The 16,868-nt window shown below is 49.0% G+C and overlaps 1 protein-coding gene across 2 annotated transcripts in view; it reads right to left on the minus strand.

The window, feature by feature from the left end:
• Positions 1–15,828, minus strand: part of LOC144772281 (uncharacterized) — a 55,595-nt gene extending 39,767 nt beyond the window's left edge. Inside the window, exon 1 of one of the 2 annotated variants that reach the window (XM_078656511.1) lies at positions 15,652–15,828. The gene's annotated coding sequence lies outside the window, so the exon portion shown is untranslated. The remainder of the gene's footprint in view (positions 1–15,651) is intronic. The other variant, XM_078656512.1, reaches the window with a different exon arrangement.
• Between the last annotated feature and the right edge of the window lie 1,040 nt (positions 15,829–16,868).

A 16,868-nucleotide genomic window follows, 5' to 3' on the forward strand; every position in this document is an offset into this window, starting at 1 on the left:
CTTGGCGATGAGCTTCTCAGTGAGAGAGAGAGAGAGAGAGAGAGAGGGAGAGAGAGAGAGAGGGAGAGAGAGAGAGAGAGAGAGAGAGAGAGAGAGAGAGAGAGACAGAGAGAGAGAGAGAGAGAGAGAGAGAGAGAGAGCTAGCTGCTGGTCGCATGGGTGTACAGGAGGAGAATATGACCTGACTAAAAGTAATACCCTGGAATGTCCGAGGCTTGAGAGACAGACAGAAAGCGAGGCTGATAGCCGCTTACTTTCACCACCATGCTGTGGACGTCTGTTTTTTGCAGGAACTACACTTGCAGGGAACACTTGCGTGCGCCTGCAGGCAGGCTGACTTGGGTAGAAACATGTTCCATGCTATTCTAATTATGCAAGGTGGTGGCCGTTTTCATCAGAAAAGGAATGTTGTGGCGCACGTGCAAAGCCTTACACGACCCACAAGGGCGATACATGATGCTAGAGGGCACGCTGGGGGGACACCCAATCAGGCTGATCTCGATATATGGACCCAATGCTGACGACCCGGACTTCTTCGGAGAGGTCTGGGGGTCAACAGATACCCTAACCCCAGGAGGCATTCTGGGAGGAAGGGGGGGCAATGTCCCCACCCAAGGGAAACAGCACAACTGCAGACTATTATAGCAGACCACAGACTGACAGATATATGGCACAGCTGAAACGCAAACATGGAGGAGGGTACATGTGTGTCATCAGTCGGCCCCTCTTGGTTCAGAATCGATTTCTGGCTGACCTTGGCTGGATTTCTACAGTCACCCATCTAGCTAGCACCCTATCTGACCACTCCCCGGTACTTGTTGAACTGACTCTGCTGGACTACCCAGTCAGAGCGTTAAGCTGGCGACTCGCCTGAGGCGCCGTATGGGATCAGGTGTTCAGAGATGCCATCAGATCAGCAATAGTGGAGTAATTTGCGTTAAACGAGGGCACGGTTGATTCCCCCACTATGCATGAATAGGCATTTAAGTCTGTCATTCGGGTGGTGCATTGCAAAGTTGGCGGGGGTCCTGCGCTCACTGCAGGGAGACCTTAAGTGCCTAGAAGAGAAGATACAGGGTCTGGTAAGCGAATTCTTTGCCAGCAACAAATCCGAAACCCTAGGGGATATTAGGGGTAAGATTGGTGAGTTTGAAGAAGCAGCCATACAGAAGACACTACCTTGGAATGGAGGCATGTGCTAGAAGATAAGGAGAGGGGGACAGAGCGAGCAAGACACTAACCGGCTTATTAAAGAAACCGTGGGCTCGTGACTACATCAGCAAATTACGCACTTCAGACAACGAGACTGGATTGGTCAGACCACTGTCCAGGGGGAAATTATATCCTTTTACTCCTCACTTTATGAAGCGAGGCAAAATGTTACCCACCCGGATTTGGTGGACTTTTTTTCTATCCAGCTGCTGTGGCTCGAGAACGGCCACCGCAGCTATCTGGATGAGCCGTACTCAAGGAAGAGGTGCTCAGGGTCATGCGCCGTACATGGGGATAGGGCTCCCAGACTGGATGGCCTCCATTTACAAAGAATTTGCACCACTGCTTGTGCCACATGTAATAAACATGTATGAAGAATTGCTGGAGAGGGGAGAGCTCCCCCGTCACTTAGTGAAGCACTTATCATTACAATTCTAAAACCGGATAAAAATTCATGATCAATTTGGACAATAAAATCCTCGCAAAACTCATTACTGCGAGACTACTTCCACTGCTGCCTCTCGTGATGCACCCTGACCAGTGCGTCTTTGTTACCAGAAGGGCTACATCTTACAATCTACGCACATTTGTTGCAACAATTCAAGATATTTACCCCTCACTCCAAGCGGCTGTGCTATTTCAGGATGCCCCTCAGGCATTTGATTCCTTAGAATGGTCATATTTATTCGCACTGCTTTCCCGATTGGGCAATAGCTCCAAATTCATCAAATTGATCGCTCTCCTATAATCTTACCCTATGGTGAGGGTTTGGATTAACAGGACGATATCCTCCCTCCCTCTCCATGTATCTCGGGACACGAGTCTAGCCTTCTTTTTGCCATAGCCATGCAACCCCTGGCGGCCAGACTAAGACACCTTCATGCACACCGAGGCCCGGCATTCGCCCTCGGGTAATACTGGTTTCTTTGCATGTGAATGATGAGACCCTGAACGTCAAACACCCGGACAAAAACTAAGACCCCCTGATCAGGGAGATCGCAAGATTAGGCAGGCTCTTAGGGGCAAACATTAACTGGGGGAAAATCGGTTATCTCTCCACTGACGGCAGTCACAGAGCGGTTTCAATCGGAGTATCCACTCTGCTGGGCGGAGGGCCCAGTGAAATACCTGGGATTTTGACTAAGCCGTAATATTGAGAAACTTTGGCAATATAACTACGGGCGACTCATGGAAAGTCGAATGGGATGAGGGGCTGGTCTGCTGCTGTACCTGCAGGATGACAGGCCATAGCAAAAAATGGCTGTTGTCTCCAAGTTCCTCTATGTTTATTAACCTCCTGCTCCCCCTTAGCACTAGTTTCAGACATCGACTACGATCAAACTTGATATCCCTTGCCTGCGCCCGGAAACAACCCAGGGTTTCTTCAAAAACCCTGACCCTCCCCTTTGAACAGGGAGGTTTGGGTGCCCCAGCCATGGAGCTTTACTACAATTGTGCCCAAGCTCAGTTCAGATTTCATTGGATGGATGTATGTCATTACATCGCATACTAATACCACGTGTGCCATTACAACGCGGGTATTACTACGCAATGTCAATGACATTGAATGCCATTACATCGCATACTTTCACCACGAGTATGCCTTTACCACGCAAAGGCGTGCGTGGTAAAGCTATACTTGTGGTAAAAGTATGCAAGGTAAGGGACAACCCTACCCCTACACCTACACAACACACTACTCCCACCCCTAACCCTACCCCTAAAACACTACAACACTACCCACACTACTCCCACCCCCACACTACCCTAACCCTAACATACTACTACACTACAACACTACCCACACTACTCCAACCCCACCCCTACACTACCCTAAACCCTAAAACACTACTACATTACCCACACTACTCCCACCCCCACACTACCCTAAACCCTAAAATACTACAACACTACCCACACTACTCCTACCCCTACACTACCCAAAACCCTAAAACACTACTACATTACCCACACCACTCCCACCCCCACACTACCCTAAACCCTAAAATACTACTACACTACCCACACTACTCCTACCCCTACACTACCCAAAACCCTAAAACACTACTACATTACCCACACCACTCCCACCCCCACACTACCCTAAACCCTAAAATACTACTACACTACAACACTACCCACACTACTCCCACCCCACCCCTACATTACCCTAAACCCTAAAACACTACAACACTACCCACACTACTCCCACCCCCACACTACCCTAAACCCTAAAATACTACTACACTACAACACTACCACACTACTCCCACCCCACCCCTACACTACCCTAAACCCTAAAACACTACAACACTACCCACACTACTCCCACCCCCACACTACCCTAAACCCTAAAATACTACTACACTACAACACTACCACACTACTCCCACCCCACCCCTACACTACCCTAAACCCCTAAAACACTAATACGCTCCCACACTACTCCCACCCCCACACTACCCTAAACCCTAAAATACTACTACACTACAACACTACCACACTACTCCCACCCCACCCCTACATTACCCTAAACCCTAAAACACTACTACATTACCCACACTACTTCCACCCCTACACTACCCTAAACCCTAAAACACTACAACACTACCCACACTACTTCCACCCCTACACTACCCTAAACCCTAAAACACTACAACACTACCCACACTACTCCCACCCCTACACTACCCTAAACCCTAAAACACTACAACACTACCCACACTACTCCCACCCCTACACTACCCTAAACCCTAAAATACTACTACACTACAACACTACCACACTACTCCCACCCCACCCCTACACTACCCTAAACCCTAAAACACTACAACACTACCCACACTACTCCCACCCCTACACTACCCTAAACCCTAAAACACTACAACACTACCCACACTACTCCCACCCCTACACTACCCTAAACCCTAAAACACTACAACACTACCCACACTACTCCCACCCCTACACTACCCTAAACCCTAAAATACTACTACACTACAACACTACCACACTACTCCCACCCCACCCCTACACTACCCTAAACCCTAAAACACTACAACACTACCCACACTACTCCCACCCCACCCCTACATTACCCTAAACCCTAAAACACTACAACACTACCCACACTACTCCCACCCCACCCCTACATTACCCTAAACCCTAAAACACTACAACACTACCCACACTACTCCCACCCCCACACTACCCTAAACCCTAAAATACTACTACACTACAACACTACCACACTACTCCACCCCACCCCTACACTACCCTAAACCCTAAAACACTACAACACTACCCACACTACGCCTACCCCTACACTACCCAAAACCCTAAAACACTACTACATTACCCACACCACTCCCACCCCCACACTACCCTAAACCCTAAAATACTACTACACTACAACACTACCCACACTACTCCCACCCCACCCCTACATTACCCTAAACCCTAAAACACTACAACACTACCCACACTACTCCCACCCCCACACTACCCTAAACCCTAAAATACTACTACACTACAACACTACCACACTACTCCCACCCCACCCCTACACTACCCTAAACCCTAAAACACTACAACACTACCCACACTACTCCCACCCCCACACTACCCTAAACCCTAAAATACTACTACACTACAACACTACCACACTACTCCCACCCCACCCCTACACTACCCTAAACCCTAAAACACTACAACACTACCCACACTACTCCCACCCCCACACTACCCTAAACCCTAAATACTACTACACTACAACACTACCACACTACTCCCACCCCACCCCTACACTACCCTAAACCCTAAAACACTACAACACTACCCACACTACTCCCACCCCCACACTACCCTAAACCCTAAAATACTACTACACTACAACACTACCACACTACTCCCACCCCACCCTACACTACCCTAAACCCTAAAACACGAATACGCTACCCACACTACTCCCACCCCCACACTACCCTAAACCCTAAAATACTACTACACTACAACACTACCACACTACTCCCACCCCACCCCTACATTACCCTAAACCCTAAAACACTACTACATTACCCACACTACTTCCACCCCTACACTACCCTAAACCCTAAAACACTACAACACTACCCACACTACTTCCACCCCTACACTACCCTAAACCCTAAAACACTACAACACTACCCACACTACTCCCACCCCTACACTACCCTAAACCCTAAAACACTACAACACTACCCACACTACTCCCACCCCTACACTACCCTAAACCCTAAAATACTACTACACTACAACACTACCACACTACTCCCACCCCACCCCTACACTACCCTAAACCCTAAAACACTACAACACTACCCACACTACTCCCACCCCTACACTACCCTAAACCCTAAAACACTAATACGCTACCCACACTACTCCCACCCCCACACTACCCTAAACCCTAAAATACTACTACACTACAACACTACCACACTACTCCCACCCCACCCCTACATTACCCTAAACCCTAAAACACTACAACACTACCCACACTACTTCCACCCCTACACTACCCTAAACCCTAAAACACTACAACACTACCCACACTACTCCCACCCCTACACTACCCTAAACCTAAAATACTACTACACTACAACACTACCCACACTACTCCCACCCCACCCCTACATTACCCTAAACCTAAAACACTACTACATTACCCACACTACTTCCACCCCTACACTACCCTAAACCCTAAAACACTACAACACTACCCACACTACTCCCACCCCACCCCTACATTACCCTAAACCCTAAAACACTACTACATTACCCACACTACTTCCACCCCTACACTACCCTAAACCCTAAAACACTACTACATTACCCACACTACTCCCACCACCACACTACCCTAAACCCTAACATACTACTACACTACAACACTACCACACTACTCCCACCCCACCCCTACACTACCCTAAACCCTAAAACACTACTACATTACCACACTACTCCCACCCCCACACTACCCTAAACCCTAAAATACTACTACACTACAACACTACCACACTACTCCCACCCCACCCCTACATTACCCTAAACCCTAAAACACTACTACATTACCCACACTACTCCCACCCCACCCCACCCCTACACTACACAAACCCTAAAACACTACTACGCTACCCACACTACTCCCACCCCTACACTACCCTAAACCCTAAAACACTACAACACTACCCACACTACTCCCACCCCCACACTACCCTAAACCCTAAAATACTACTACACTACAACACTACCACACTACTCCCACCCCACCCCTACACTACCCTAAACCCTAAAACACTACAACACTACCCACACTACTCCTACCCCTACACTACCCAAAACCCTAAAACACTACTACATTACCCACACCACTCCCACCCCCACACTACCCTAAACCATAAAATACTACTACACTACAACACTACCCACACTACTCCCACCCCACCCCTACATTACCCTAAACCCTAAAACACTACAACACTACCCACACTACTCCCACCCCCACACTACCCTAAACCCTAAAATACTACTACACTACAACACTACCACACTACTCCCACCCCACCCCTACACTACCCTAAACCCTAAAACACTACAACACTACCCACACTACTCCCACCCCCACACTACCCTAAACCCTAAAATACTACTACACTACAACACTACCACACTACTCCCACCCCACCCCTACACTACCCTAAACCCTAAAACACTACAACACTACCCACACTACTCCCACCCCCACACTACCCTAAACCCTAAAATACTACTACACTACAACACTACCACACTACTCCCACCCCACCCCTACACTACCCTAAACCCTAAAACACTACAACACTACCCACACTACTCCCACCCCCACACTACCCTAAACCCTAAAATACTACTACACTACAACACTACCACACTACTCCCACCCCACCCCTACACTACCCTAAACCCTAAAACACTACAACACTACCCACACTACTCCCACCCCCACACTACCCTAAACCCTAAAATACTACTACACTACAACACTACCACACTACTCCCACCCCACCCCTACACTACCCTAAACCCTAAAACACTACAACACTACCCACACTACTCCCACCCCCACACTACCCTAAACCCTAAAATACTACTACACTACAACACTACCACACTACTCCCACCCCACCCCTACACTACCCTAAACCCTAAAACACTACAACACTACCCACACTACTCCCACCCCTACACTACCCTAAACCCTAAAATACTACTACACTACAACACTACCACACTACTCCCACCCCACCCCTACACTACCCTAAACCCTAAAACACTACAACACTACCCACACTACTCCCACCCCTACACTACCCTAAACCCTAAAACACTAATACGCTACCCACACTACTCCCACCCCCACACTACCCTAAACCCTAAAATACTACTACACTACAACACTACCACACTACTCCCACCCCACCCCTACATTACCCTAAACCCTAAAACACTACAACACTACCCACACTACTTCCACCCCTACACTACCCTAAACCCTAAAACACTACAACACTACCCACACTACTCCCACCCCTACACTACCCTAAACCCTAAAATACTACTACACTACAACACTACCCACACTACTCCCACCCCACCCCTACATTACCCTAAACCCTAAAACACTACTACATTACCCACACTACTTCCACCCCTACACTACCCTAAACCCTAAAACACTACAACACTACCCACACTACTCCCACCCCACCCCTACATTACCCTAAACCCTAAAACACTACTACATTACCCACACTACTTCCACCCCTACACTACCCTAAACCCTAAAACACTACTACATTACCCACACTACTCCCACCACCACACTACCCTAAACCCTAACATACTACTACACTACAACACTACCACACTACTCCCACCCCACCCCTACACTACCCTAAACCCTAAAACACTACTACATTACCACACTACTCCCACCCCCACACTACCCTAAACCCTAAAATACTACTACACTACAACACTACCACACTACTCCCACCCCACCCCTACATTACCCTAAACCCTAAAACACTACTACATTACCCACACTACTCCCACCCCACCCCACCCCTACACTACACAAACCCTAAAACACTACTACGCTACCCACACTACTCCCACCCCTACACTACCCTAAACCCTAAAACACTACAACACTACCCACACTACTCCCACCCCCACACTACCCTAAACCCTAAAATACTACTACACTACAACACTACCACACTACTCCCACCCCACCCCTACACTACCCTAAACCCTAAAACACTACAACACTACCCACACTACTCCTACCCCTACACTACCCAAAACCCTAAAACACTACTACATTACCCACACCACTCCCACCCCCACACTACCCTAAACCCTAAAATACTACTACACTACAACACTACCCACACTACTCCCACCCCACCCCTACATTACCCTAAACCCTAAAACACTACAACACTACCCACACTACTCCCACCCCCACACTACCCTAAACCCTAAAATACTACTACACTACAACACTACCACACTACTCCCACCCCACCCCTACACTACCCTAAACCCTAAAACACTACAACACTACCCACACTACTCCCACCCCCACACTACCCTAAACCCTAAAATACTACTACACTACAACACTACCACACTACTCCCACCCCACCCCTACACTACCCTAAACCCTAAAACACTACAACACTACCCACACTACTCCCACCCCCACACTACCCTAAACCCTAAAATACTACTACACTACAACACTACCACACTACTCCCACCCCACCCCTACACTACCCTAAACCCTAAAACACTACAACACTACCCACACTACTCCCACCCCCACACTACCCTAAACCCTAAAATACTACTACACTACAACACTACCACACTACTCCCACCCCACCCCTACACTACCCTAAACCCTAAAACACTACAACACTACCCACACTACTCCCACCCCCACACTACCCTAAACCCTAAAATACTACTACACTACAACACTACCACACTACTCCCACCCCACCCCTACACTACCCTAAACCCTACAACACTACCCACACTACTCCCACCCCCACACTACCCTAAACCCTAAAATACTACTACACTACAACACTACCACACTACTCCCACCCCACCCCTACACTACCCTAAACCCTAAAACACTACAACACTACCCACACTACTCCCACCCCCACACTACCCTAAACCCTAAAATACTACTACACTACAACACTACCACACTACTCCCACCCCACCCCTACACTACCCTAAACCCTAAAACACTACAACACTACCCACACTACTCCCACCCCCACACTACCCTAAACCCTAAAATACTACTACACTACAACACTACCACACTACTCCCACCCCACCCCTACACTACCCTAAACCCTAAAACACTACAACACTACCCACACTACTCCCACCCCCACACTACCCTAAACCCTAAAATACTACTACACTACAACACTACCACACTACTCCCACCCCACCCCTACACTACCCTAAACCCTAAAACACTACAACACTACCCACACTACTCCCACCCCCACACTACCCTAAACCCTAAAATACTACTACACTACAACACTACCACACTACTCCCACCCCACCCCTACACTACCCTAAACCCTAAAACACTAATACGCTACCCACACTACTCCCACCCCCACACTACCCTAAACCCTAAAATACTACTACACTACCACACTACTCCCACCCCACCCCTACATTACCCTAAACCCTAAAACACTACTACATTACCCACACTACTTCCACCCCTACACTACCCTAAACCCTAAAACACTACAACACTACCCACACTACTTCCACCCCTACACTACCCTAAACCCTAAAACACTACAACACTACCCACACTACTCCCACCCCTACACTACCCTAAACCCTAAAACACTACAACACTACCCACACTACTCCCACCCCTACACTACCCTAAACCCTAAAACACTACAACACTACCCACACTACTCCCACCCCCACACTACCCTAAACCCTAAAATACTACTACACTACAACACTACCACACTACTCCCACCCCACCCCTACACTACCCTAAACCCTAAAACACTAATACGCTACCCACACTACTCCCACCCCCACACTACCCTAAACCCTAAAATACTACTACACTACAACACTACCACACTACTCCCACCCCACCCCTACATTACCCTAAACCCTAAAACACTACTACATTACCCACACTACTTCCACCCCTACACTACCCTAAACCCTAAAACACTACAACACTACCCACACTACTTCCACCCCTACACTACCCTAAACCCTAAAACACTACAACACTACCCACACTACTCCCACCCCTACACTACCCTAAACCCTAAAACACTACAACACTACCCACACTACTCCCACCCCTACACTACCCTAAACCCTAAAATACTACTACACTACAACACTACCACACTACTCCCACCCCACCCCTACACTACCCTAAACCCTAAAACACTACAACACTACCCACACTACTCCCACCCCTACACTACCCTAAACCCTAAAACACTAATACCCTACCCACACTACTCCCACCCCCACACTACCCTAAACCCTAAAATACTACTACACTACAACACTACCACACTACTCCCACCCCACCCCTACATTACCCTAAACCCTAAAACACTACAACACTACCCACACTACTTCCACCCCTACACTACCCTAAACCCTAAAACACTACAACACTACCCACACTACTCCCACCCCTACACTACCCTAAACCCTAAAATACTACTACACTACAACACTACCCACACTACTCCCACCCCACCCCTACATTACCCTAAACCCTAAAACACTACTACATTACCCACACTACTTCCACCCCTACACTACCCTAAACCCTAAAACACTACAACACTACCCACACTACTCCCACCCCACCCCTACATTACCCTAAACCCTAAAACACTACTACATTACCCACACTACTTCCACCCCTACACTACCCTAAACCCTAAAACACTACTACATTACCCACACTACTCCCACCACCACACTACCCTAAACCCTAACATACTACTACACTACAACACTACCACACTACTCCCACCCCACCCCTACACTACCCTAAACCCTAAAACACTACTACATTACCACACTACTCCCACCCCCACACTACCCTAAACGCTAAAATACTACTACACTACAACACTACCACACTACTCCCACCCCACCCCTACATTACCCTAAACCCTAAAACACTACTACATTACCCACACTACTCCCACCCCACCCCACCCCTACACTACACTAAACCCTAAAACACTACTACGCTACCCACACTACTCCCACCCCTACACTACCCTAAACCCTAAAACACTAATACGCTACCCACACTACTCCTACCCCTACACTACCCTAAACCCTCAAATACTACTACACTACAACACTACCCACACTACTCCCACCCCACCCCTACACTACCCTAAACCCTAAAACACTACTACGCTACCCACACTACTCCCACCCCTACACTACCCTAAACCCTAAAACACTACTACATTACCCACACTACTCCCACCCCAACACTACCCTAAACCCTAAAACACTACTACATTACCCACACTACTCCCACCCCAACACTACCCTAAACCCTAAAACACTACTACGCTACCCACACTACTCCCACCCCAACACTACCCTAAACCCTAAAACACTACAACACTACCCACACTACTCCCACCCCTACACTACACTACTCTACCCCCACCCCAAGCACAATCAGCCTTACATCTTTCCTTGTGGTTCCAGTGTCGCCGTCTCTGCTCCCGGTTCCTGCTTCCTGCATCGTCAGAGGTGCACGTCGTTGTGAGGAAACAGCCTCAGTCTCCTCACAAAGACGTGGATAGCCCTTACATCTCATGCGTTGTAAAAGCGCATGCGATGTAATGGTATGCGTGGTTTTTACCATGAGTTGTAATTTAATTGCAACGCGTGCTAAAAACCGCGTTGGAATGGCTGTTCCCCTCATTGGATATTCCCACCGCAATTCATGGCACATACAGAACTGGAACACGAGCAATCGGCTCCGATACCACTGAACACGGTCCTTTAAAGGCCACACACTAGACTGTGATCTAGGATAGATACAGTGGGCTGCGCAGTATGGGCCTGGCAGGGATTGCGACGTAGGGCACTGCTGGAGATGTTATATGCCCCCTCTGTGCCACTGCCTCGGCACACAGTATTGCCATTCTCTGGGGATACGTGTGCCTGTAGGAGACTTAGGAAGCTTCATCTCCACACTACTGGAGATGCGTTCCCTGAGGGAACATTCTTCAAGCCAGACAGAGTGATGGCAGGGTAAGGCATGGGGTTGCTTGACAGAATGCCCTCATATCAGCTCCGCGCGGCACTGCATGCTGGCTTTGCTTCTTTCCCGATGGCGCCGCCCACATTTCAGGTACTAGAAGACATCCTAACTAACCCATCACCTGGCAAAATGATTACCCGACTATACCCAGGCATGTAGTGCACAGCGCCGATAAGCATCCCTGGGGTGCGTCAGGAGTGGGAGACACTGCTGGGATTCCCCATAGCAGAGGACCAGTGGGCATACTGCTGCGGGCAGGCTCAGGAGCTGTGCCCTCACTATAGGCTACGGTTGATTCACTTTAAGTTTTTACATAGATTATACAGGACTCCTGATTGGTTATATAAAGTTGGTTTGAGTGGGGATGTGAGCTGTCTGAGATGCCGTGCCCAGGAGGCGTCCTTTTTGCATTCGGCCTGCCGCTGCCCAGATATGACACGTTACTGGGAAACCATTTTTGATGCGTTCGATAAGATGCTGAAGTGTAAGATAGAACGATCCCCCTTGATAGCGTTGCTCAGCTATGTGTGAAATGCACCTGGGACAAGTAGAACACTAGTGTCCATGCTTTTGCTGCTGGCTAAACGTTGGATAGCGATGTGCTGGAGCTGCCACCAGAAACCACGAGCCGCAAATTGGCTTAAGGATGTGGAGTACTTTTATGGGCAGCTGTCTGATTACTGGGAACTTATGCCAGCACAGGCTCGCCGCAGGGACATCTGGGAACCATTGTTGAGGGACCTTCGTACCAACCCACAAGATCAAGATGATCCTCTCCCCTGAGATGGAAAGATAGACACATAGGGGGTCATTAGGATGGCGGGTGGACTTAGTCCGCCCGCCATCCTATCGGTGATGGGGACCGCCCACCTTAAGGGCGGGGTCCCGTGAGGGGTATTAGGATGCGCCCTTCACTGTGGCGGGTGCATCCTGCATGTTTATCATTGTGGCGGGCGGTGATCTCAGCACCGCCCGCCACAATGCTAAAAATGCATGTGACGCATTTACATAAACAAAGCGGCAGGCACCGCGTGGTGCCTGCCGCTTTGTTTATGTAAATGCAGGGGGGTACCGCAGGTACCCCCTGTGTGCACCCCCCACCTCTCCTTCACTCTGGGGGCCCCCAAAGTGAAGACCGCATGCCGCCACGGAAAGGCATCACAAACAGCCCATGCTAAACACCGCCACCATGTTAGACCTTTTCCACCCGGTCGCAAGGCGACCAGGGCGGAAAAGCGGCGGACGGTCTTTCTGTCCGCCGCGGTCCCCCCCCACCGCCATACTAATATGGCGGGGGGTCATTTAGCTGAGGGTGGCGGGCGGATTGCCCCCGCCAATCCGCCCACCATCCTATTGACCCCCATAGTGTCCAAAATACACAAGACTGCCGTAGACAATACATATCCGTGTTAGAAGAGATGTATAACTGGAACTCGACAGAGTGTATCTCCTTTTCTATTTGTGGTTCCAGCCAGTACACAGATCATGAAAACACAGCGTCGACGCATTTCGGTGGAAGCCAGTTCATTGGAACCATCTTTTTCAAGACCACGACATGTGACTTTCCCGACCTTCTATGGTGCCCAAGATTTGGTCCTAAACCTGTGTTATAAAACAACAGATAAATATCCATATCATCACTACTAAATATATGCTACTGTCTTAGTAGCTTACATAGAGTATTTTATGATCTTTCCTAAATACAAACACATCACATTATATATATCAGACTGTATATGTTTCTTGAACTTAGGGCCTAAACAAAAACAAACAACCTAAGACTCCTTACCAACAGCATGCCTGCATCCATCACCCCTGTTCACATCCACCAGTTCTCATCATCCCATTGTTATTTTCAATGGACTCGAGCATCCTATTCTCTGATGCTTTTCGGATGGACTGGGGACCACAGACACCTCATCCGCACAATTAAATGGGTGGAAACCTCCTTTTGTTTGGTGGTCGTTTTAATAAAACTAGGAGCCCCCGGCATATGCCCCGTGGTGGCCACACAAACTTCAAGAGAGGGATTTATCCTTTAACATCCTCCAGATATGTAAGTTGAACAGAATTTATCGAACCATATTCCAGGTCAGGCTGTCCTTGTATCCCTGGGTGGGTACAGAGCACACTCCCCCCTTCCCCCCCTCCCATCGGTATCTACATAGGAGGGGGGAGGGGAGTGAAACAAGCCTCCTAGTCTCTTTGCTTCCTGTATTTCATTCCTCACCTTGGGTAAACTTTATCCTCAACCCCTGGTGGTGTTTCTCAACTCTACTCTGTCCAGGGCCCTAAAGGCGGCGTCCGCCCCTCTCGTCCGTTTAACCCTGTCCAGCCCGGAATCCACAGGGCGGAACAACATTTAAAGAGACTGAACTGATGAGTTCATTCCTCATCTCAGCCCCTCCACTGAGGCCACTTGAGGAATAACACCGACCCTCAGACTGAAGAAGTCTGGCCTCAAGGAGAACAAACTTCTGTCCATAAAGTCGATCGTCCTTGGCTTCAATTTTAAAGCCTGGAGGTTCGATTATTGGAGATCAAACCTTGAATCAATGAGGCATGTGAGAAATGTGGGGGTATAAGGGAGAGAAAACAAAAAAACTATTATAATAAATATAGATTATATTAATAATAATAATATATATATATTATTATAATAAGGCGGCCATCTCCCCAGGTTAACAGAGACTCTAGTTTGTAAAAGCCCTGTCCGTAGTTTTATATTTGAAGTGTATTCGATCTGAATGTGTTTCCACTCGAGTATGTATAGCGGAAGCATCCTGTGTCATGACTCAGCCCCCGGGGCCGCCCCCGCTCGTTCTTTATATATAAATAAAGAAGCCCGTTCTCCCGAGTGAGAGCAGATGCTCGGTTAAAGTAGTTTTAAAAGTACAGGGAGCGGAAATCCCGGCTCCGGAGGCAGCGCACCCCGTGATCCTCGTTCAAAACTAACATGTTCCATTGTAGCGCCTCGAGGCGATGGAGTCTGGCCCTGGCCTCCAACATACCTGCACTTCTTCCATCCGCCGTGCTCTCGCTCTGAGGCCTGATGGACGCGGGTTTCCCCCCACGGGAGTTTCTTTCTAGCGCCTCAAAGCGAATGAGCGGCCTCAGTGAGCCCAGGCAGGCCACGGTCCTCGCGCCTCGCGTGTTAATGCACACTTCCTCTTCCTGATATACACATTAGGACTACAATATCCATCCGCCCCAGCGTCGAGGTCTGAACGTGCGGAATCAATGCGCCTAGTGCACACAGCGCTACATGTACGTGTGGAATCAATGCGCCTAGTGAACACAGCGCTACATGTACGTGTGGAATCAATGCACCTAGTGAACACAGCGCTACATGTACGTGTGGAATCAATGCGCCTAGTGCACACAGCGCTACATGTACGTGTGGAATCAATGCGCCTAGTGAACACAGCGCTACATGTGCGTGTGGAATCAATGCGCCTAGTGAACACAGCGCTACATGTGCGTGTGGAATCAATGCGCCTAGTGAACACAGCGCTACATGTGCGTGTGGAATCAATGCGCCTAGTGCACACAGCGCTACATGTGCGTGTGGAATCAATGCGCCTAGTGAACACAGCGCTACATGAGCGTGTGGAATCAATGCGCCTAGTGAACACAGCGCTACATGAGCGTGTGGAATCAACGCGCCTAGTGAACACAGCGCTACATGAGCGTGTGGAATCAATGCGCCTAGTGAACACAGCGCTACATGAGCGTGTGGAATCAATGCGCCTAGTGAACACAGCGCTACATGAGCGTGTGGAATCAATGCGCCTAGTGAACACAGCGCTACATGAGCGTGTGGAATCAACGCGCCTAGTGAACACAGCGCTACATGAGCGTGTGGAATCAACGCGCCTAGTGAACACAGCGCTACATGAACGTGTGGAATCAACGCGCCTAGTGAACACAGCGCTACATGAGCGTGTGGAATCAACGCGCCTAGTGAACACAGCGCTACATGAACGTGTGGAATCAACGCGCCTAGTGAACACAGCGCTACATGAGCGTGTGGAATCAACGCGCCTAGTGAACACAGCGCTACATGAACGTGTGGAATCAACGCGCCTAGTGAACACAGCGCTACATGTACGTGTGGAATCAACGCGCCTAGTGAACACAGCGCTACATGTACGTGTGGAATCAACGCGCCTAGTGAACACAGCGCTACATGTACGTGTGGAATCAATGCGCCTAGTGCACACAGCGC

The sequence above is a fragment of the Lissotriton helveticus genome, chromosome 8 (genome assembly GCF_964261635.1).
Source record: "Lissotriton helveticus chromosome 8, aLisHel1.1, whole genome shotgun sequence".
Lineage (NCBI taxonomy): Eukaryota > Metazoa > Chordata > Amphibia > Caudata > Salamandridae > Lissotriton > Lissotriton helveticus.